Consider the following 25477-nt stretch of genomic DNA (forward strand, 5'->3'; position numbering starts at 1 on the left):
ATTTTCTTTGATTATTAAAAAATATCAACATGAAAATAAAAATTTGAAATGTATACACTTATATGTATTTATACAATATGTAATATATTTTCTTTACTAACTTTGTATACTTTGTGGAAATCTGTTATTGGTTCTGAGTTTATACACCATATCTGTTTGTTTACTATAAATTTCCCAAAGAAAATAAAACCAGTAAATTATTATTGAAATTCAAAGAATTGATTTCAACCTGAGAAAAGGAAAATAAAGCTTATTTACTGAAATAATAGAGCACAAATTCCTATCCGCTAATTTAGTCAATCGTTCAACATTGCACGGCACCATACAATAACATAGAGCGGATTTCTTAATAATTATTTTTTTAATTATTTCATTCATCAATTAGCAGCTAAACATACGAAACAATACACCATGAGGCCGACTAATCTCCACTCGATTAATTTTAGCAAATTTTGAGAGCAGAAACTAAATAAATAAAACAGAAAAAGAAAATAATAAATAAGTCTCCACTCATCCGGAAAGACACAATCAATCATTTTTAAATAATAATATACGAGATTTATTATTTTTCACATCTTACCTTACCGCCTACTCATTTTCAAATAATGTTGCTTATTGTTGATATTTTTTTTTTTCATTCCATTTTTGTATTTCGGGTAAAAAAATAAGTATCCTATTTTACCTCTCACCTTTTCGGCTATCCTTATGAAAAAAAAATACAATCGGTCGCTCCGTTTAGACGTGAAGATAACACAAACAAACACGTTTTCGCATTTATAATATTTGTATAGATTACGAAAAATTAGGAATATACATGCTTATAAGACATTTAGTTGTCCCTACAACTAAGAACCATAGAATTTTATGCATGAAATGACCGCGTAATGTTGCCAAACCGCGAACAATATATTATTATAACACAAATATAAAATAATTTTGTGTTATGTTATGTGATGTTTTACCACAAAAAAATATTTTACTGACGGGAAAAAAGCAGGTACTTTCATTAGGCAAACGTAAAAAAAAGCATTGAATAATCATTTAATAATTAAGTCAAATTAATTTAGTTTAATATTATACTAAGGTTTATTAATAGAAATCCGGGTAAGAAACTCAACTACCCTGGCAATACTAACAAAATTTCCGCCTTGTTTTATTTAACAATCTAACAAACGGTAAAATAATCGAATTCTTAAGTAATGTTATTCAAGAATTTGTTACTTTCACATGAAATGTGATCCCACCCTATTCCCTTTTAATCCCAGAAGTATTTTGACACTAAAAACGATACTACACGGCGTAATTGAATTTAATTCGGAACAAGAAGAATTTTACTTGATAGAAGCTTTGAAAGAGGAAACAATGGTGTCACATAGTAACTAAAATCGCCAAATGTGAATGTAAATAATTTCAAATAATTTAATGTTAACTGTTGTTGATAAATGGCAATAGAGAAATATCACACACTACAAATACCAATTAAAAACGTGAAATGGATTTATAAAAATTAATTGTATTTTCAAAATCGATATGGATATTGTGGCAAAATGATTTCATATATAATTTAAAAAATAAAATAGTTCACATATATGTCTCCACAAAAGCGCGTTTCTATTTCAACTTAAACAACATAGTCACTAAGTTCAAAATTTGACCGAATCGTAATGCAATGAACCATTTTCGTGGGAATTAAAAATAATAAATTAAAAAATATTTTTTATTAATTGATTTGGTGTTTATTTTGTAAAACTCCGTATTTAAACTTCTAATATTAGAAATCAAACACTGATTTGAGTCTACTGAACACTTTATTTTATTTTTCAAATACAAAAAAATTCAGAAAAGTTGATGCATGGCACGGATTGGAGAACCTTACTGGATGTCAAAAATAAAATATAAAAAATAAGGAATAATTTAAAAAAAATATATTTATAGATGACAACCATGAAGTTTCGCGTAAAAAAATTGTCTATGTTTTTATGAATGTATGTATGTGTATGCGCATGGGTGTATGTTCGTGTGTGTGTATGTACATGTGAATATATGTGTATATTTATGTATATATATATGTGTATATATGTGTATGTCTGTATGTATATGAATCAAAATGTGTCTCCGAATAAGTTTATATTTTGTTTGTCTGTGCTCTATATTAATTTGTTAACTATTATAAAATATTAAAATGTAATTGCCTAGCTTGGAACGGGGTATGTACCCTTGTTAGCTGGGCAAAGTGAACATGGAATTGTATTTTGATAAAGAGTGTGAATAAATAAATAAATAAAAACAATAAATTCGTGCCAATTTTTTAGCCTTGTTAGGGTATTTTCAAACGAATGTGAAGATTACATGGATTGAATGTCCTTATATAGTTATAATTCAAGGTACTTAAAGATTTCCAATGCTTTAAAACAACAAATTACAACAGGGATGGAGAATGCCTTAAATAAGGGAATATGGAAGTCAAGGCATTTACAGGGCTTATGACCTGCATTGACTTCCATATTCCCTTATTTAAGGTATTCTCCATCCCTGTTGTAATTTGTTAATCTTAATGACCCCCGAGGGAGTGAAATCCAGTCTTTTATCTACGAACATTTGGACAAACTCAAATATTGTTTTAAAACAATATGAAATAAACGTAGCTCTCAAAACAAATAATAATAACGGAGCTATTTAAAAAAACTCAAAAGATAAGCTAAATATTTTTAAAAACAACGGAATTTACAAACTGGAATGTAACGACTGTAATGCAGTTTACGTGGGGCAAACTGGGCGCTCTTTCTTAACTAGATATTCAGAACACATAAGATCCTTTAAAAATAAAAAAAAACAAGATTCTCAATTTGCCAATCACTTAATTGAAAATAATCATAAAATTCATAACTCAAATAAACCAATTACATTACATGTTGAAAGCAAAGGGCGTAAACTTAATCTACTCGAACAATTGGAAATTGATAAATATCTAAATAACCCTAATTTAAAGATAATAAATGAACAAACCAACCTAATATCTTCACCACTATTAAACATATTTTAATATACTGTTATTCTTCACTTTGTTCCTTTATGTACACGCTTATATGACGCGTAATTAATAGATGAATCGTGTTACAATTACATTTATATATTTTGATAAGAAATTCTTAAAAATAGAGATATTGTATAATAATACATCTATGTTTATATAAATTTCTTCATAATATTTCAATCATGTTTTAAATTAAAATGAACAGCAACCTATTATAATATTATTGATATATTTTTGACAAAAAATATCTAAAGTTGTAAAACTATAAAGCTTCATTAATTACATATACATACATGTATGTCAATAAATACTTACTTTGTTATATTATTTCCGAAATTCAAATATAAATACCTAAACTTTCCATTACCTATTAAACACTTAGCCTTGCCCTTAACCATTGGTTTTTCCCTCAATTACGATTAACGTAAATGCTATAATTCATAAGATTATTTTTATTTTCTACTTAGTACCTCGAATTATATATCTTTATAAGGACATTCAATCCATCTACTTTTCCCATTCGTTTAAAAATGCCCTAACAAGGCGAAACAATTGTCACGAAATTTTGGTTTTTACACTTTTTATATTTGTAAAAATAAAATAAAGTGTTCGGTAGACTTAAATCAGTGTTTGATTTTTAATATTATAAGTTTAAATATTATTTATGTTACTAATAAATACAAAAAAGACGTTTTTTTACTCGATGGTATTTCATAGACGTTTATTCTTTTTTTGTGATATTTCCCTATTACGTATTTCACAATAAAAATAGTTTTTTTACCTACTACAAATAACCGTTGTAAGATTGTAAGAGGATACATCTGAGATTTTTGAAGGCGAACGTTACGCTAGGGGTCCATGGAAAAACTGCCCCTAATTTAAAAACTCAAATATGCGGTATGTTTATTTATATTTGATAATGTAAACAAAAACACCGCTAAGTTAATCCCGTTCTGTGTCTGGCCTGTCACGAATTCGGTTTTGCATCAAACCAAAATCCTTAATTCCATAAGGGGATTGCGCCTAAGTCCTAATCGAATCCCCATTATCCTGTAATATTGGGTAAAATTGAATACAAACATTCAACAATACGGACTTGAAGCTGGATGGAATAAATTCTATTGTTCATTCGTCGGATCGGGGACATCGGGGTTCGTTGGATCAAAACCGTAAACGTGTTATGAAAATAAAGATAGAAAATAAAACGGTGTGGGACTAACAAAAGGGAGTGCGTTGTTTTGTCCCCTTGACAGTTTTTTGGGATTTATTATTTGCTAAAGAGATTATTTCTATTGGTGTTTACACGTACGCTTCTGCTTTTTACATTGTCTTGCTGGATGTTGAACACGGACCCTTCGCTTCGTGAGGGTTACCGTAATTTTTTAAACTTTAGGGTGCTGGTAGGGGGTATTTTAAATTACAATTTTATTTCAATCTTAATCTAAACAAGTTTGAAGTCATTTAATAGTGTCAGCAGAATCAATTAAGTTTTAAATGTATTTTAATGTTACAACACAGTTTTTTGTACGATGTTTATTTTAATAAATAAACATAAATAAAAATCATTATATATAATAACAAAGCTTTCCCACGCCAAGTTGAAATATACCTTTTAAAAATATATAAATATAGACCTCCGAATGCGCATTGTACAATGTTACGTTTTCTCAATACTTTTTTACGGCGTCGAAACGTGGACACTCACCCAAGGCACTTCAAAAAAGATCGAAACCTTTGAAATATGGTGCTGCAGGATGATATTAAAAATCTCTTGGGTGGACAGAGTCCGAAACGATAACGTTCTCCGACGGATGGAAAAAGATAAAAAGATACGGAAGACGATGAAGGAAAGAAAACGTGAGTACTTTGGGCATGTGATGAGAGGCGAAAAATATAACATTTTACAACTCATTCTACAGGGAAGGGTTAAAGGAAGACGCAGTGCAGCTAGAAGGTATCTCTTGACTAAAGAACTTGCTTGACTGGTTCCATTACAGTACTCAGTCCTTGTTCAGGGCAGCTGCCAGCAAAATGAAAATTGCTACGATGATATCCAACCTCCATCGGGGAGAGGAACAGTAAGAAGAAGATATATATATATATATATATAAATACAGCAGGGCTTCAATAGTCTGAACACTCAAAATGTATATCCTGTTCGGATGTACGAAGCGTTCGGATACAGATATTTTGAAAAGCCTTTTCTGAAACAATACAAAGATTTTTGTAAAAAAAAAGTTTTTTTTGTGTGAAGCACCAACCTAGTGGTTATTCATTGCAATAAAATAAGTACAAAATAACTTTGTTTTTAACCCCTTTTTTTTGCCGATCGGTTTTAAAGCTACACAATCTACTTTATCAAGGTATACTTATCTGACAAATTCTATCCTATTTTATTTTAACGGTGATTACTAAACATTACATCCATAGAATTAAGAATAGTCCAGAAACTGCATACGCACATCAAACAGAAGGCGACTCAACTACTCATAAATTAGTAGGTTTACGTTTTGCCCCATTAGTTTCTTTGTAGACGTCGCACAGTACGCAACTCCTGATTTGAATTCAACTATGCCGTGTTGTGTCCTTTTAAAGTGTATCTTAAAGAAACAGGATGGCATCACATTTTATGTGTAATTAACAAACTAATGTTTAAGTAGCAAATTAATTACTTAAAAATTGTATTATTTTTCCATCTGTCAGATTGTCGAAGAAACAAAATGGAAATTTCGTTAGTGTTGCCAGGGTAGATTTTTTTTTACCCTACTTTGCTCATTTAATAAAACAAATATGATTCTACGCTCCTTCTAGACTATTCTTAATTCTATGCTGACATCGATACAAATGGAGATAATAAGTCAAGCCTTTTTGTCACGTTGTTTTTTAAAATATTATTTTAAAATAGGATTGAATTCAATACTTAACTTCTTAGATTTTCACGGCCGTTCAGATCCACAATAAGTTTTATGGACGCTGGAATACGATCCAAAACATCGGTAAATAGTACGAACGACACACAGCATAATAACCCAGAAAAACTTATCGTGCAGTAAAGTATACCTTGATGAAGAAGCTTGTGGAGCTTTGAAAACGAAAAATTAGTGGTTTTAAAAAACATGGTTTTATTTTTATTTTAGTATGAAAAATGTATTTATCCTAAATGTATTCATTAATAGAAAGCGAGAAAGTAATTTTAATTCAATTCAATTTATTTATTTTTAAAGAACATGTACATTAAAAACTTAAATTCAAGATGCACATATTATAAAAATAACTAAAAGAGACTCTTGTCAAAGTAGTAGGGGAATCCGGAAAACCCCTTCGGATACATGGAACAGATCAACATCCTGAGCGATGTTGTTCAGCATAGCGGTAATCCTTCCAACAGGCATAACCATCGGAGTATGAAACAATCAATGCTGACGCTGTCTTAGGTAATTATCAGGAACATACAAAGCAATGCTCATCATAACCTCAGAATTATCGACCATACCGCGCAACAATCGATAAAAATGTGAAGTCAAATACACATTCCTTCTAGTCTCTAAACTGTTGTATCCGAGCATACCCTCGAGAAACTCGGCCGGGTCGAACCAAAAATAATACCATATAGATATTTCAGATATTCCTTTTCGATTTCGTATATTTTGCCATACGTAATTGAACAGCATTTAAATTTAGTCAATTTACAGCGTTGCCTTGTTGATTCATATATCATCCAATGTTTTTTGTAACTGAAAGTATATTTTAATCATGCGAAATATTATATTATTAAAGTATCATGCTATTAATCTCACATTTTAAAAATAATTCCAATAAAGTGCTTTGACGAGTGGTATTTCGTGACATAGAAAACGCTTTATCCCTTAATCTTCCCACGTAAAAGCATTTTTTCTGGAATCGTAATATCGACTTCATCCGCCCATTCCAAGCAAGTATTCAAGACAGCACATCTCGAGTATGTGGAAACCTAGCTACTTAATCCGATGGAGCCAGTTCTTCTTCTTCTTTTTCTCTGTCATGCTCATTTCTTACTTTTCATACTATGTCTTCATCAGTTGAAGGCTCTCAACAATGAGAAACTCCAGCTCTACGGGAAATTGTAATGAAAGTTGAAATAAAAATTAGATCATTAAATTGCGCGGCAAAGTTCCTTTAAAATGTACGAAAAACATTAAAAAATATATTTTAAACTTTTATTGTTTCTTGTCAGACTTCTTCCGTTGAATATTTTGTGTATGAAATATTATAAAAAATATAAAAGAAAATATTTTACCGAGACACAACATTTACAATTATTATTTGCCTTTGACATAACACACATTCACATGTTAGAAATATTTCATATACAAAACATTTAAGTTTGTAAGTGAAAATTCTTGATGGAAGTTCATTGTAATTTATTATATAAATAAAACACGAGTGATACTTTAATCCACAAATTTGGAATATCCAGTGACCGGTTTCATCGCTTTCGCGACATCTTCGAGACTGGTATATTTATTAAAAAGTTAAATGTATTTATACAGAACAGAGGTAAGGATACATAATTCAAAGTTATATGTAAGTAAATTAAATAAAGTTATTTTTATCTTAAGGATCATTATCGACAAATTTTCTATGGGTTAACAAATGAATGGATATAATGTTATTTTAATGAGTTTAAGTATTTTATTTTATTGTTGGTGTCCCATCCTTCGTGAGTGTGGTTTTGTAATGATTTCTGAAAAACAAGGGGTAAAAAGTCATTAGTAAAATTATATTACAATGGGTAAAGTAATGTATAATAATAATAATATTTCATATACATTTAATGGATTATAAAAAAATATTATGTAATATATCTCAAATACGTATTTTGACATTAACGAGCGATAAAATAATTTTAAAATCATGTTTCTTGTGAAACTTAATTTGACAATGGATTGAAAATAAGTACAGTTATATTTGTTGTACATTTGTTGATCCGCCGTCATCATAACATTGATCAGTGTTGTAATTTTTTTGCTAAAATACAACAAAAACACCAACTCGTTATTCAAACATGCGACAGGCACCATGGCGCAGTTGGTTAGACGGCCAACTGTGTAACTGGCGTCGCGGGTTCGATTCCCGTCAGTTGCAAGATAAAAATCCAAGAAAGATTTTTCTCAATTGATCTGGATGTTGTGGTGTATATTTAATTACCTCCTTCCATATTCCCTCTTTCCTACCTGCTGACAAGCCTCTAAATAGAGGCTTAGCGGGTTATTCCTTAAAAAAAAAACAACGCCGTGCGTTTTACAAGAAATAATTTTGACAGATGAAGTTGCGATGTCGCATCCGATTGTCAATGTCGAGTGCTTTGGGGCACTCGAGATAAAGTCGATTGGTTTCCAATCGACTACATTTGTATGGGTGGTTCAATAATGCGGTCACTCGTCAAATTACGGAAGTCGCATACGCTTCTAAAGACGAACGAGTCCAGCATAAGGCCCCTGTATTCTTTTTCAGGCCGAACACAAATAATTCCACGTATTAAATATAATTGTACTTTTTTTAGGTTAAAACCAAATTTTAATGGAATATTAACCTTTACAAATCCTTAAAACGTTTTTAATCCTGTCTAGAATTCCACTAAATGTCGTACAATTAATTAGAACCATGTCTAAAACCCTTTTCTGGATTTCACATAATACTTTGGGACATTTATTTTTTACGCCATGCCAGGCAGAATTCAACTATTATTTTTTGCCGAGTCTAGTTTTAAAATTGAAACCCCGACAAAGTTAGCGAGATTTAAAACTTAGACATTTGAATAAGATATTACCAGTATTTGAAAAAGAAATATCATGTCAAAACAAAATTACGAAAATCTTTCATACGAATTCCTGTAAGATCATTGTACATAGCATAAATCTTTTATGACAATGTTTTCTATTTGTCATAAAAAACACATATTTATAAATACGTAACATTTTTGTGGTTGGAACAGAAGTACTTAAAAAAAAAAGTATATTTATTGTCGGCCTCGTGATGTAATGGTCAGCGCGTTTGCCTACCATGCGAGAGGTCTCGGGTTCGATTCTCAACATGATTGATATGAAATATTTAATCTAAATGGTGTTTTCACAATATAATATTTCATAGTTCCGAGATTAGTACCTGAAGGGTAAGACTCATCATCTTACCTCCATGAAACAAAAAAAATATGATCAAGATAAGCTGCGATTGGCTTACTATGCAGTTCCCTATGCACCATAAGTTACGGAAAGGGGATGATGATGATGATGATGATATCAATAATTTGAATCACAACAGAGATGAAGAACATTTTAGAAAAGGAAATATGAAAGTATGGGCAACGCCTGAAAACAATTTTCACAATATTTTGTGAAATAATCCCCCAGATGATCTTAATGACTCAATGAAATTATAAAATATATTCGTACATATATATGTTTAGGCATAAGACGGCGCGGCGGCCTCATGATATCGGCTTTATATCAATGTGAGCATAGTTTAAATGTTGAGAATTAAGACAACGGGCTTACATTTAGACCTCGAAGGAGTTGAGAATTCTCCCTAGGTTTAGTGGTCTGTGGAAGAGGGATGTTCTAATTCATTTCATTCGTGTTTGCTTTATAAATATGTATATGTAGGACAGAGGCACAGACATTATGCTATCACTCGACCCTTTTCCGTTCCTTACTTAACACGTTAAGGGTCAGTTGCACCAAAAAAGGTTTAATAAGTTCAAAGTTTTATCAAAATGGGCAAAATTGTTGATTATAAAAACCCGCTTAGCTTAAATATACATTTTATGTGATGTTTTATATCTCATGTGGTCAGTTAAAGACGTAATGCGTATTTTAATTTCTATTTTAAATTCAAACTTTTTAAATGTTATTATTTAATACACAGTTTTACTTACAGTTTTACTTACAATTATATATATTTTTAATGTTCCGACTTGCAAGAAAATTCCACGTTTAGTCGGGATTCTTCTAAACTAAAACAAATACTTATTTCATTTAAATTATTTATTGACAATTCTTGATAGAATTCCATTGTAATGATGTAATAACTTATATTTACATATAAGTTATTAATTAAAAAAAATACTTGGTACACTTCCACTTATTTATTTTGACTAATTAGCGCTTTCACCCTCTAATGGGCATCTTCAGACTGGTGAATATTATACAGTGTAAGGATGATTTATATAAAACTAACGAATATTCTCTTAAAGTACACCGCCAACACATGTTTCAATAATTTGTCTAACTCTGTTCCATGGAAAAATTGCGTATTGTATATTTTTCATTTTTTTTTAAATGTACCTACACTTAAGATAATTCTTACAACATATTCAGTAGAAAGTTTAAACAATTCAAGAAAAAATGTAAAAAACAAAATTAAATAATAAAATATTTTAAAGTAATATAACAAAAAAATCATAAGTACTGTTTCATACAGCTGGGCAAAGTGAAAAAAAATCTATATATTATGAAATGCATGAATAAATAAATAAAATTACCATTCACTATCTTTAAGAAAGTTCAAAAGTTCTGTTTTACAGGAACAATACCCTACACTAAATATATCAGATACATGGGAATAACTATTGCCGAGTTCATGAAGTATGTTTTATACGGCATTACAAGTTTACACTGTCCGTGAATTGTTGTTACAAAACGTTACACGTTAATAAAAAAAAAAAAATGTGTTTAAGACTGGGTTGAAATTAGTTGAACCGACATTTGTTATGTAGGTTTTATTCAGGTGTGTTTAGAACGTTAGGCGTTTGAGTACACCGTCTGTTTACAGGAGTTTATATATTTAATGGTTCTTTGTTATAAGCACACGTACTGTCGTACAGTCTCCAGTCCTCGTTCATCGTCCTTGCTTCGTCCTGAACTTCGAGTTTGTTCCTCGGGGAGGTGAAATGCAATTTGTTTTACATAGTTTGGTATTTCTTTGTTGCATGGGTACATACTATGTTGTTTCCATTCAGAATGTAGTTATTTAAATTGGATGAAAGATCAACGTTCTTTTATGTGAATAAAGAATTTTGTACACTTTGTTTCAGGAGGTAATCTTCAAAAATAATAATGTCCACTTTTGTTAAATTTGAGTAAATGTGACATTTAATTTCGGGAATTTCAATATTGAATCAGAACAGTTAGGGACTTGACCAAATTTGAAATTCAGCAAATTAAAAACGTTATTTTTTTTGTGCAAATAAAAGTGATATTTTATTTACATTTATTTTATTAATGTATTCATTTAAAGATACATATTACAAAAAAATAAAAACGTATCCTTAACTCTTGAACTTAAACGAGAAGTAGTATCATACATGGTCAATATAGTGCAGGCAATTGGTAAAATAAACCAAAGTAGGAAACAAAATGCCGAACACTCCTCTAGTGGAACGAAAGGCCTGTTGACTACTGCCAACAGGCCGGCTTCTCCTGAAGAGTTTAAGTGGTTTCCTCTCCACATGAGCAAATGTTGAGAAGTTTCTGATTGGTCCACATTAGTATATCCCTCCTGATCCCAACAGTTTAGATAAATTTAAAGAAATTTACTTGTAGAAAAATCCACTTTTGAAATATAAACCTTGAATATTATAAGCAAGGTAAATAATAAAGCAACTCCCATATAAAAAAAATATATCCTTAACTCTATAAGGCCAAGGGCCCCGTGTCAGTAATACTACAAATTAAAGTTATTGTGTAAGCATAAATTTCAATAAATATCTGGACATCACGCCCAAGGAAAAAATTGCTCGATTAAAAAACATTTTTTTCACTATTATGCGTAGATAAACGTGTCGAGAGGTTCTAGACCCGTCGATACAAACCCGATGTACTTACATCACAACGTGATGGTGGGGGGATCGGTAGTGTATCTTCGTAATCGCTCGGTATAATTTATCTATAACTATGATGTCATGCTGAAGATATGTCATTTCAGTGCGTAGATATGTGTACCGTAACGTACGCTTCCCCTTGTTTCATATCGATGTACCTACCTAAAACATGAAGGTAAGGGGTCGGTAGTGTATCTTCGTAATCGCTCCTAAGGTACGACGTCCTTTTCTTCCCATAAAAGGGATTTTGAGTATTATTCCATTCAAATCTATAACATACTTCCACCATCTATTAAAACAATTAGTAGCGAGAAAATGTTTAAAAAGGCTATAAAAAAATGGATAGTGGAGCTAGGTAAAAGAAGTAAAATGGATTGTCTCCTTCGCCTAAACCGATATTGAATCAACTGCTCCACAAGCGTATAGCTTATATTAGGTTTTTGTTATTTTCATTGTGCGTTTTGTAATATAAAGAATATAAATGTACATGTACATATATACCTAGTTTTTCAAGCAGTCTAAATATTTTGTTAGTTTATCTGTTTATTAAGTTAGTCTTCTTTGTTTATTCTCAATTGTAAAAACATTCCGAAAAAGTATATTGTTAAGTGTCCTCAGCACGGGTAACCCTAGTGAGGTCACATTATTTTTATTATTGTTTATAGTTTGTAAGAGTAAAATATGAATAAATATATAAATTATCAAGGCCATGGTACTGGTTTAAAATCTCTCGTTTAGCCGTATCAATGTTAAGTATAGGTACGGTAAAACATATTTCAAAATGGTAATCGTCGGTAATTTGATTACTGCGGAGCGTAGAGCGTACTCACCCGCCTGTGTGCGGGTGCGGAGTGGCGTGCGGAGTGCGGGTGTATGTGGGTCAGGGGGTGAATAGCGGATGACATAGCGGGCATATTTGTCGTAGAGAATAGGAAATCGATGAACTTCTCTATTTATGCGGTAAGTCTGTTCGTCCGGTGCATTATTCTGAGGTATGGGGTTACGTAATAACTTCAGGTATTTCATATATTGGCCTATTAGTATTTATCGGAGAATGTACAACGTACAAAGTACAATATATGCATGTAATATTATGTACCTGCCCTTACCGGTACCGGTATGGAGGTAATAAAAACCTATAAAAGATATTGTTAGAAATTGAATAATGCAACCAGAACAATCTTCTTTAAAAAAAGAGAATACAATTCTATAAAAAAAGGTTTTACTAAAATATTTTAATATCTATTTTTTAAAGTATTACCGAAGGCATAATTTTACGTGGGAATAAAGGAAAATTTCACCAAAATGCATGTGATTTAAAATGCTTGTATTTATTTTCAAAAACAAAAAATTAAGTATTTGCTTCTGTCACTTTCATGTTTAATTTATTATCCTCGAATTATTAGATTTTTTTTTTTTAAATACATATTTGCGTTCTTATGATTTACCCAAACATTGAATTTTGAGGGCCATTTTCAACGAGTTGTAAATAACTCACAATTAGAAAATGAGAATCAAGTTGGGGTAGAGTAAGATTTGAACCACGGACCTTTGGTCCGTGAGTCCGAGACACTAGCCACAAGACCACAACCCGATTCAATACTTAGTCTTTATATGAGAATCGTCGCCCCAAAGTTTAGTCAAAATTTGAAATGGCGTAATCTGCCGGTCAGAAAAAAATTATATTTTAGTTACATAAAACTTTTAAGTATATTTAAAAAACAATACCTTTAAAAATTATTGTTTTTGTAAATTTTGGTTTTTTTATTTTTTATTATTGCGCGCTTCTTAAAAAAATAATCTTTTTCAATGATTTCCTAATTTTTCGTGCGTTTTACCCAACTACTGCCTTAAAGCTGATATGCTTAAATCTATTTAAACGAAAGTTAGTAGTTAGCGCACTTTAACTTTTCCGAAACAAATCTAGACCATTTTTAACCCATTGAGATCATCTCTTTTGACAGCTCTTTTGGCAGCTTATTCCAACCATCAACAACCCCATTACTCAGGAAATGCTTCCGTGGATTTAGATTGAATCTCATTTTCTCCAGCCTGAGACTGTGTTCTCGAAGACGAACATCTTGTTAGATCATGGGATCCAAATTTGGGCAGCTATAGTGACTGTTGAGTATCTTGTATTTCTCTATCAGTATACTGTTATTTAAATTATAATAATAAAAAAGATGTATGGTTTTATTCCACTTTTATTTATATTTTTTACCAGTGACCGGGTTTTGTCGTGACCGACATCGTTAGACTGGTGGGGAATCAAACAATTTTTTTGTTATATACAAAAGCGAACAGGGGTTGTAAATCATGATTTTATATAATTATTTTATTTTATTTGGGGTTTTTACAGCTATTACATAAAAAAATAAGTAAAAATATATTAAAAATACTAGAGCCAATTTAAAAAATCCACTGTAATAATAATATAATATAGAGAAGCGTTCATTTTCTTTCCCGTTGTCTGTGGTTTCGTATCGTCTATTCCTGGGTCAATGTCTTAATCTATGGTCGCTCTGTCCGTTTCCGCCAATTTGGTATCCCGGTCATCCATGGATTTTGTTTTTTCATAAAGCTCAATGCACCAGGTAGGTGTTACCTGGACTCCAGAAATCAATAGAAACATAATAAGAGTTTTAATGGTAGGTAAAACTCCAATATTATGTGTTCTGAATTGATTATACATAATATATCAGAAAAAAAAGTTATCAATGGAATTTATTAAAAAGAAGCGAATATTTAATGTTGTATATGTGAAATTTCCAAAACACAGAAATCTTATTTTCCCTTGGTCTCAAAACTTTCAAATTGCGATTTCTCAAAATGATGGTTTTCGGGTTAGAGATTTTTGCCTGAGCGGTGACGATAAGATCATTGATAAAACATTAAGGAAGAGAGGTAGCAAAATTGGACTACGTGGGAATGGAATGGGGAAAGATATGGTTTTAGTTGAATGTGATCCAGTGATCGCATGAAAGAAGACAATTTGTTGTCAAATAAATCGAAAGCAGGATATTTGTTGGCAGAACTTAGAATTATGGTTAAATAAAATTATGTCTTCGATTTTTGTTAGGTTAGAGAGCTCAGTAGCTCAGGCGCATCAAATAGTCAATTGAGGATTTTAAATAGGACTAAAAGATCGGATTTATTTCGTTGATCTTGAAGAGAAGATATATTTAAGAAAATAGAACAAAATGAAGATATCACGTATAACCTCCAGAAGTAAAAATCTGTTGTTAATCAAATCTTCTAAGAACAACTTTTGTTTTTATGCGCCAATGTCCAGAATGTGTAGATTAGTCAATTCGTTCCACGACTTGCAATTTTTTGGGATAGATCTTCCGGCTTTTCGTAGATCTCTTTGTCACTAAAACAGTAGGGGATAAAGATATATTGGCATGGTTTAGCTCGAAGTCTTATAAGTTGATCGTGTTTATGAATATTTTTTTTATTATTATTTTATTGCCCTCGTTTGTCTTTGCTACATAGTTATATGCTATTTTTTGGTCAGTTTCTTGTACATATGTTTCTTCATATTATAGAATGGGTGCGTGTGAGCTGATTTGAGGTTAAATGCGGAGGATGTTTTACAATAAAAGTTACTTATAGTTATTGGGATAGTGACATCCTATTTTTTCGTTCAGATGGAATTTACAATAGCGAGCACTGGTGGAGAGCTTGCGGCCAGGCAACACGAACTGTCAAGATGAAATGTGTCAAGTTTTTTCGATGTGCGGTGTTTAATAGACTCGTCCAGGCTGAAGTTGCAGCAGACTACGCGTTGCGGACCAAAGCAGGGTACAGTAGATGTATACCTGATGCAAAAAAATTGATGTACTTATTTAAAAATTAATAAGCATATATTTACTGTGGTGCTGACATGGATGAACGTGCATGGGAATAAAATACTTCGATCGACGATATGTTTGCATACTCAATCGAGCTTAAAAAATCAAATAAAATTTTAATTGTAAACAAATCAATTTGCCAATATTGTTTTTTTTGTTTCTTGTATTTGTTTAATATCACAATAAAGTGTTAACTATCATGCCTTCATTATTAGTTTTCCCTGCTCCGCAGCTTGGGTATTAATATTTGTTTTATCGATTGTATTTTAAGTCCCTCGCTTCTCGTTGGTTTTGCTACAAAGTTGTAGAAAAGTATTTGATTTAGACCTTCGCCATAATTGGCTGATATAGATTAATGGGGATTATGGATTTCTCAGCTACTATGGCGTGTCGACACCACTTTTTGTTCAATCCACCCATAATAAGTTTAACGAGCGAACGGTTCGGATGTGATCGCGTTGTTTGCAGGTCTAAACTAAATCTTTTAAAATTATCGAGTTAACTTACAATCCCTTAAAAGTTTAGATTTTATATTTAGAACTATTCGCCACATACCTACATTACGCACACTTGCCACACACTTTTAAATCTGTATCTATTCGATATCGATTCGTCAATAAAGATTGGAAATATCCAATCGTTCTTAATCACTTCACAATCACTTATCCGTGTTTTCTACTATCAAAAGATTTATCTCTAGGGCTGGACCACTGAATAGATAAATATCTGTGGACTGGACAGAGAAGATGCATTGCCATATATGCGTCTATATATTTTTACACATATTTCTAGGTTTTTTCACCTTTATATAGCCTATATTGTCATTCACGCCCTTTGATTGTGTATTTTTTTGACATTACCAGACTTAAGATTTTGGTTTATCTGATCTTGTTATTCTACGTCATAATTTACTTCTGTTTTATTATACATACCTGTTTTATTATTCTATTTATATTTTAAACATAATAAATAGTATTGTATTACGCACCGAGACTTATTTTTGGAACCTGTAAGTTTAGTTATATCACTCCTGGCTGAATAACACTGGCTATGCGCACTTCACAGGGTGGAATTTAAACTCAGTCGATTTATTTATATATATATATACGCCTAATGGGCATTTCTAAGAACATATTTATACATAGAAAGATGTTATAAAAGAAAATAGAAAGACACAATGGTATATAGTAGACTTGGTAGGAGTAGAAGCGGGAGAGAGGTGTTTATAATTGAATTTGATTCAGTGATCTTTTGAAAGAAGACTACTTGTTATTTATTTATTTTACAGAAACATACAGTCGACAATGATATAATAACATAAAAAATATATGGTTTAAAGACAGACCAGCGAAGTTTATAAATAAAAATTATACATAATAAATTGTGGTACAACAAAATGGTGTGTTTATGTGTATTTGTATTAGAGTAAGGGAAGAGGTGTGTTTGTGTGTATTTGTGTGGAATTAAGTGTTCAGGTGTGTTTAAGTGTGCGCATCATTGAATAGCAAGTGGGATTGTATCGCAGCCAGAAAGAATGAGTCTTTATTTATTTTTAAATAAACTAAGGGTATTTGACCCTATGACCTATCATTTGGTTTGATTCCTGGTTATGTAGGAGTGTATTTTACTATGTTTCGGAATAATCTTACCTAAAATACATTCTTGAATTTAAAGCTAACTTGCTGACTAGAAGATTCGATTAATCCAAAATATTTTTTTCTCATTAGCCGAACAGTCGATTCCGTGGATCTTTATCTCAATACTTCCATCAGGGGTATTTTCCCGTTACATTATATCAGAAAATGAGATCACTGCTTCCAATGGTTACTGAAGCCATTACAACTTTCGTATATTATGAATATAGCACATTTAAAAAATGTCATGTTTGAGTTAATAAATATCCTTCAAGCACTAGAGTTTGGGATTTTGAAATCTTAGGATTATTTGTTTTTTTTTGCAAATTTTATTGACATAATATTTACATATAGTCTATACAAGTACAAAAAGTACAAACATTATTTTTCATGGGTTACAGAAGAATAAATGTTTGTATGTTCAAACGTGTTAAACAAAGTAACAACATACATCATAAATTTAATAATAAGTGTGTGTTTGTTTGTCCGTCACAGAAATTCCTCAGAAACATCAATTCGTAACGACGTAAAATTAAGATGCGTCATTCTAAATGCAATTTTAGGTCAAAATTGTTATTTTCAAGCCAAATTTTTATACAAAATCGAACTATTTAATAATATGTCCTAGAGCCGTGAAATTTAGAATCAACATGCAAAATGCCATTTCTAAATCAACCGTGCTGTTTTCAAGCCAAATTTTTATACAAAATCGAACTGTTTAATTATATGTCCTAGAGTCGTGAAATTTAGAATCAACATGCAAAATGCCATTTCTAAATCAACAGTGCTATTTTCAAGCCAAATTTTTATTCAAAATCGAACTGTTTAATAATATGTCCGAGAGTCGTGAAATTTAGAATCAACATGCAAAATGCAATTTCTAAATCAACCGTGCTATTTTCAAGCCAAATTTTTATACAAAATCGAACTGTTTAATAATATGTCCGAGAGTCGTGAAATTTAGAATCAACATGCAAAATGCCATTTCTAAATCAACAGTGCTATTTTCAAGCCAAATTTTTATACAAAATCGAACTGTTTAATAATATGTCCGAGAGTCGTGAAATTTAGAATCAACATGCAAAATGCCATTTCTAAATCAACAGTGCTATTTTCAAGCCAAATTTTTATTCAAAATCGAACTGTTTAATAATATGTCCTAGAGTCGTGAAATTTAGAATAGACATTTAAAATGCTTTTTTAAGGCCTTCTCAAAAGAATATATATATATTTTTTTTTTTTAAGGAATAACCCGCTAAGCCTCTATTTTGAGGCTTGTCAGCAGGTGGGATAGAGGGGATATGGAAGAAGGTAATGAAAAATACACCACAACACCCAGACCAATTGAGAAAAAAATCTTTCTTGGATTTTTTTCTTGCAACTGGCGGGAATCGAACCCGCGACGCCAGTTTCACAGATAGCCGTCTAACCAACTGCGCCACGGCGCCTGTCTAATAATATTAAATCATATAATATAATATGAAATCAAATACAAATATAAAATCAAACTTTTCAACAGTAAGTCGTAGCGACGTAAAATTTTAAAGACATTTCAAATGCAATTTTCAGATCAATCGTACCATCGTTTGTCTGTTTTTGATACATGGGAGTGATTGTATCATTTAAATAGCAAAAAACTTGAAATACTACATCATAAAAAATATTTACTAATATAATTCGAAATTTTTTTGCTGATTATTCACCGAAGAAAATCATCTTTGAAGACGCTTTTAGGTGAAACCACAAACTATCAGATTCCAGGTACCCGACTGATCCAATGAAGCGAATTTGGAATTTGTGTAATAAGCAAACAATAGCATTAGAAGGCGACATTCCTGTGGCTTCTCGCTTTTCTAAGTCTTCCGGGGTGAATATGACTAATCTTTACATTTATCAAATACCGCCGGAAGTTTATTAAACTTAAACACGTACAATAATTATGTGTCTTGGGTCTCAGCGCCCTTGAGGTGATTTTCACAAAAATGGCGCTGTATAAATTATCCAAACATTATTATTAAAAGGGCCAATGCCGGCTAACATTTTATGGAGGGTTAATGTGAATAAAAAAATACGCATATTTAAAAAAATATATACACTTACATAATAAACATAGATAAACTAACTGTATTACAAAATAAAGCCTTTAGAATCATTTTGAAAAAAAAACAGATATACGAGGGTAAAGTCGATGGTAAATGAAATGAAATTATTAACATATAAACAAAGAATATTTTACAATACAATGATATTTGTTCATAAAATTATAAACTCTAATAAAAAAACAGAATTTTGAAAAAAAATTGATCGGAACCAGCATGAACACGATCACAATACTAGAGAAAAGAACAAAATTAGACTTCCATTTAGGAAAAAGGCAAAGTCACAAAATTCAATTTTATTTAAAGCAATTAAAAAGTATTACGAAATGGAAAAAAATATTTATGAAGAAAAAACATATCAAAATTTAAAATAATGGTCAAGACATATGTGATAAACAATTTATAAATTAAATATATTTTCAATGTTATTATTAGAACACACATAACAATATGCATGATATGTGTGCCCTACTTTAAGATTTAAATAATAATAATAATAAAACATGGTTGTGTTTTATAATTTTAAGTAATTAAAGACACTTCAGTTTATTATTAACAGTTTAAATTTACTCTGCCGTAATATCGGCATTTCGTTTTGACCGAGTATAGACTTGAGTTCCAGACAACACGCATCATGTTAAAAGTTGCTCCAGCAATTCCTAGGTGGATTGCGAGCTCTTTGTGCATGCTTCCATCCTCAGTTATGTGAACTCCCAAGTAATATAAAGATGTCAACTTTCTCAATCCTCTGTCCATTATTATAAAGAGGTTGATCGGGGTCAGAACAGGATTTGTTGCACATAATCTGAGTCTTTTTTATATTAATATTAAGACCCAGACGAGTTGAGTTTTCCTACAGTGTGCGAATCTTGGCACCTTACCAAAGCTCAAACCTCCAAACTTCTGAGTTTTGAGAGTAAGTGCTTGAGAAGAGTGTTAGTTATAAGGTGGTTCGATTTTATAACTTACATTGAAGTCGGGAACGGACGCAGCAGCCTCCTATAACGAGCGTATTGAGGATGCGGCGGTGGACCTGGCTTGGACACGTGCTGCGCATGCCTCAGGAGAACCTTAACCCAAGTTTCTTCTTCTTTAAACCTGCGGGCTCACGCCGTCCTGGAAGGCCGTCAATGACAATCTTTAGACTTTGTTCGGCGGAATTAAGGGGCGCTGGATTGACGTGGGAGGAGGCAAAAATGCTGGCTGGCGATAGGGTCTCCTGGAGACAACTGGGGATGTCCACATACTCCACTTATGAACGGATGTGGAAAAGAAGAATATTGTGATTTACGACATTGGCCCTTTTAGACTCAAGCCACAGAATTATTAGTTACATTAAGGAAAGAAGTATTAGAAATACGACGCATCCATATTTCATCATTTCGAACAGATAAAGTATGTTACAAGGACGTTCAGTAGTATTTTTTATTATTTTAATATTAGTTGAATATAACTAAGCTAATTTTTATAATTTTATATTTGATGAATCGTATTATATTCGGTATGATTTTTGAAAGTTTCGTAATTTTGAAATTACTTTGCCCGTGAAGTCATGAGTTTGAACCAACTGAGTAGGTGAGTTTTCCTCACAGTAAAAAAGAGGACTCCGTATATTGATAGACGCTTAATGTTGAAACAAATGGATATTCGGAAACTGGATCTATAACAACAAATAACAACGCTATAATTGATTGGTTATTCACCTGAACCTGTGACGTTTTAAAATAGTTCGTTTTTATTACAACCATTTTTGTGTTTTTTTTATACATTTTCGAGAAACTTGCCGTGCAATGAAATGCTCTAATATTTATTGCGTATTAAAAAATATTTTTTAAATCTAATTTTCCATAGCACTGAACTTCCTCGTTGATTAAGTGCATGTTTGAATTATAGAATTGAATTTTGAATTTCTTCACAAACTTTGTATACTTGGTGGAAATCTGTTATTGGTTCTGAGTTTATGCACTATATTTGTATGTTTAATATAAATATGTATGTAGAACTGTTTGTTTCACAAATAAAATAAACTAGGTATGAGCATTAGTGGCACTCTGGCGGTTCATAGTCCTCGATCGATGACACACACATGGTAAATAATTTCACCTGAAATTAAGAGTCAGGACCCCAAGAAGCAAATCAGCGTTTTCTATTGAATTGAATTCATTACATTCTGCGAAACACAAGATCAACGCCCTAGAAACGATATGAAGAACAAAGAAACGTGGCTTGTAAAGAGACCACAGGGCGCAGTCAATGCCCAGTCAGTCCAGTTCAATCAGTCACTCAGTTACAGCTTGAAGTTCAAGTACAGTTACTTCAACACCTTATCGCCGTAACAATTCACTATATTCGCCATGTAATAAATACACTTAAAACAGCAACCTCGGCTCTTCTGTCAATCTCTAACTGGGGTAGGAACCCCCAACAACCAAAATCCTACAGCACTATCACTCACGAATAATATTCGCCACTATTTATTTATTTAAAATCTTTAATAATATTTTCATCGTTGTATATTTTCACTATAAAACAAAACATTGATATATGTACATATTTTTTTTTTAAATAAACATAAATTTTGTTGAATGTTTGTAGCACTTACTTTGTAGTTCATTGTTATATTTTAAACACAATAACCCTTTCCTTACCGACACCCACTTTTCACTGTTTCTTTTAAGTATGTATATTGAGTCATTATATAACCCTGAAGAGGGCAACGCGAGTTTCCGAAACTAGTCGGTTGTGATACTAAATAAGTGGTTCATAAAAAAAGTGATTTTATTTATTTCTTAAAAAAAATTACTATCTACACTACACTATGAAGAAAGGAGAGGTCAAAGAGGAAAGGAAAGAAATAAGAGAAATGAAAAACTCAAATATTCAAGAAGTGACATTTCTTAAGTGATTAGAATGTAAATAAAGAGAGGCATAATCGAGAAGCAACTAATGTGAAAGAAGAGGCTAAAAAATTAGAGCGTTGAATGGGTATTGAAAGAGTTCTCTCGTTTCTAGAACGATAAGATAGCCTATGCTGTGATAAATATTGGAAGAGCTCTTTCAGATAAACAGGCGAAGTGGGATTATTTAAAATATTGTAAATAAGTAATATAATTTGAATGTTTCTTCTATGCCTGATACTGAGCCAGTGTAGTTGCGTGAGATATTTGGTTATTTGGTCAAATCTGCCGAGATTGAAGATAAAGCGTATTCAAACATCTATTAAAACAGAGTGGCAAAATGGAACGTTTAATCTCAATTTTGATTGGCAATGAATTGAGCCTTTACTTCGATAAATGATTTCGCAGATGTCTGTTTGCTATTATATATTTATTTTATATTTGATAATGATAATGGTAGAAAGTTGAAAACTGACGTAAAACTGTCGGTTTCAAGTAGGTTGTGCCTAAGTTATGGTGCGTTTCCATTCTCCAAGTATTTAAGCAAAATTCGCACTTCTGACAATAAGGCTCTCCTTTGTATGACTATATAAGCCATTATCCCTCAATTACACGTGTCATTAGGTCCGGGACTATTCAGCCGGAGGGCGAATTGTCCCTTCACACCACATTTGGCGGGAAACGTGGAATAATGCGCGGGAACGTGGCCGAAAATATGGCGACCCGAATTACTAAACACCGCAGGACAGCAAGTTAATCGCCGCGCCGTTCGATTGTTTAGAATCGAGAACACATTTAGAAATACAAATTGTCCTATAATGAGAGTGTAAAAAATCTGCGAACAGGCATGCGTACATCAGTGGCGAATGGTTATTTTATTTACAGGTAAGCTATAAAAAAATATCAAATATTTGTACTTACATATAAGGTACATAATATAATGTAAGTAAAATTTACTATAGATTGATATTTTTATGTGGTTCTGTGCGATACAACAACTCTCATCCATGAAATCAACTCAAACGATGTAACTTCGTGATATATTATATTATATAGATATATTATCCATTACTTTAATATATAATTCATTAAAAATAAATCAAAAATACCACTATGAATTCAGTCAATATTGGGTATTCAATTAAAATGTCAAATGGCCGAATGTTCTAGTAAATAATAGTGCTTAAAACGGCCGCGTGGAGCGCTATATGTCCTGCAATATGACGCATGAAAGTAATTATGGTATTATGTCATAAGTACCATCTCAAAGAAAAATAGTCCTTGAGAAACAATGTTTGAAATATTGTTTTCCAAATCAAGAATCTTCAAATAATTTGTGTAATCTGCAAGTTTAATCTAGGAGAAAAAACCCGCACTGGGGTTAATACATTCAAAATACAGTATACTTATTTGTATGAAAAATAAGCTGGAATAATCGGCTAGTTTCTTGGCTCACCGCAGGCGCTGGGCGCGCTTTATTAAAATTTATATTTTTATTAGGAGAAAAATACTTATGGTGGAAACTATTTAAAATAAATGGTAATTAGTTATTTGTTTTTCTGTAAATAAAGTTTCAATAAAACATAATTATAGTTAGTAAAATATAATGGTAAGCTGCGCATAATCGCTTCTTTACACGATTCGCCTCTGGCGTACATAGATAAAAATAAAAAAAACATTAAAAACGCCGGTGGCCGGATTAAAACGCACAATAGTTGTGGCGCAAGATGTACTAAAATATCAACAATTTTTCGAGTTTTTCCAATGTTTTGTTGGAAAGGACTGGATTTACCACTCTAGGGAGTTATTAATACAGATATATTACAACAGAGATGGAGAACCAACGATGTTTAGAGTGTGTCCAAATGTCTGTAGACAGGCTGGATTTTTTCCCAAGAAATTTATTTAAATTCGAATTTGTTGCAACAGAGATGAAAAAAAAAATTTGAAAAGGGAATATGGAAGTCTAGATATTAACAGGATTTATAACCTGTAATTTAAAAAAAATATGTATTCACTAAAAAAATTGTTGACAAAATAAGTACAAAATCGCAAATGGTTTGTAAATACATCATTAATAATAACGTTTCTACCTCTCTAATCGAGTGAAAATCGTGTTCAAAGAGGGAGTTCGTTTTACATTTATTGGCTGCTTTAAGTGGCCACTACATACTGTGTGATTTTCACCATTCTGCCTATGTTTGAACATCCACATTTTCTCAACTCTTCCATCAGTTGACTTTCAACTTCACTCCGCTCTTGTAATATCATAGAAGCTGTGGGGCTTCGCCCCTGCTTTTTTGCGCTCCACATCTACAGAGAAAAATTATTTTCTCCACCAAGTTATGTAGGTACTTAAATAAAATATTTTATAATAATTCTTATGATTTTATTTTATTTTATCTAACTTTTTGTACATAATGTTTTTGTACACTGGCGGGCTTATTGCCAAATGGAAATTTCTTCAAACCAACCAATAAAATAATAGTTTTGTTTTTTTATAATTCAAGTTTCAGAACATATTCAATATAAAATAAAGATTAAAAAACTAGAAATTAACGTATTTGTTTATAAACGACCTTAAATCAAAACTTAATAGTTTTGATTTAAGGTCGTCTCAATGGGAAAAAGGAAAAATGAGGAAAGAGGAAAAAGGAAAGGAGGAGAGATTAAGGAAGAGAAAGGAGATGTTTCTTCAGACGTGATTTAAACAGAAACACTGTAGTAACATCTTTGATGGTGGATGGGAGATGATTCCACAGTCGAGCCGCATGGACACTATATGAGTTAGAGAAGAAAGAGGAATTGTGGATGGGTATTAAGAGAGTGCCTTGAGAATTAGAACGAAGAGGTAAACTATGAACTGATAAGCGTTAAAAAAATTTACGCAGGTATATAGGACCGTAAGGATTTTATGACCTTAAAAAAACATGTAGAGCGAATGGACAGCGAAAAAACGGCCAAAAGGATCTACGATGCAAATGTTGATGAAAAACAGAGCAGAAAACGAGGAAGACCGAGAAAGACATGGCACGATCAATTCCATCAAATATTTGAAGATGGACATGTCAAAAGTAGGAATAATAGGCGTGCGTGCATGAG

The 25477-nt window shown here is 31.7% G+C and overlaps 1 protein-coding gene across 1 annotated transcript in view; it reads left to right on the plus strand.

The window, feature by feature from the left end:
- Fas1 (fasciclin 1 Fas1 domain-containing) overlaps window positions 1-25477 on the plus strand; it is a 483956-nt gene that overhangs the window by 47386 nt on the left and 411093 nt on the right. The gene's annotated exons all lie outside the window — the stretch shown is intronic.

The sequence above is a fragment of the Micrasema longulum genome, unplaced genomic scaffold (assembly GCF_059751315.1).
Source record: "Micrasema longulum isolate JH-2025_06_02 unplaced genomic scaffold, ASM5975131v1 h1tg000594l, whole genome shotgun sequence".
Classification (NCBI taxonomy): Eukaryota; Metazoa; Arthropoda; class Insecta; order Trichoptera; family Brachycentridae; genus Micrasema; species Micrasema longulum.